Below are 673 nucleotides of genomic sequence, written 5' to 3'. Positions count from 1 at the left end.
TTTTTTTTTTTTTTTTAAGACAGAGTCTCACTCTGTAACCCAGGCTGGAGTGCAGTGGCCTGGTCTGAGCTCACTGCCACCTCCGCCTCCCGGATTCAAGCGATTCTCTTGCCTCAGCCTCTCGAGTAGCTGGGATTACAGGCACGCACCATCACACCTGGCTAATTTTGTACTTTTAGTAGAGACGGGGTTTCGCCATGTTGACCAGGCTGGTCTTGAGCTCCTGACCTCAAGCTATCTGCCTGCCTCAGCCTCCAAAAGCATGAGCCACTGGGCCAGGCACATGCCCATTTTTCAAGTGAAGAAATTCAGGCTTGTACATGCCCAAGGTCATAGCTGGGAAGCAGATTCAAACTCAAATCCCTAATTTCCATGACTGCCCCATGCCCTGTAAAACCCTGTTGCTACTCTCACTTCCTCTCAGGGCCAAGTCCCGGGTCCCTGGAACAGGTCACTGGGTCCATTAGACTTCCTGCCTCCAGCTCCCTGGGCTGGACTCCTCTCTAATCCTCCTCTGGCCAGCTCTCAGCTGGTTAAATGTGCCCCCTCCTGTTTGCCCTCCATCCAGACCCCACTCATCTGTTGTGGGTGATGCCTGCTCCGTGTCCACCCCTTCCAGATCTGGGGTCCAGTACACAACCCCAGTTGGCCCAGTGTGACTCTGTCCTGGAAC

The sequence above is a fragment of the Rhinopithecus bieti genome, unplaced genomic scaffold, assembly GCF_001698545.2.
Source record: "Rhinopithecus bieti isolate Rb0 unplaced genomic scaffold, ASM169854v2 scaffold_36553, whole genome shotgun sequence".
NCBI classification, from domain to species: Eukaryota; Metazoa; Chordata; class Mammalia; order Primates; family Cercopithecidae; genus Rhinopithecus; species Rhinopithecus bieti.
This window is presented reverse-complemented; position numbering follows the sequence as displayed.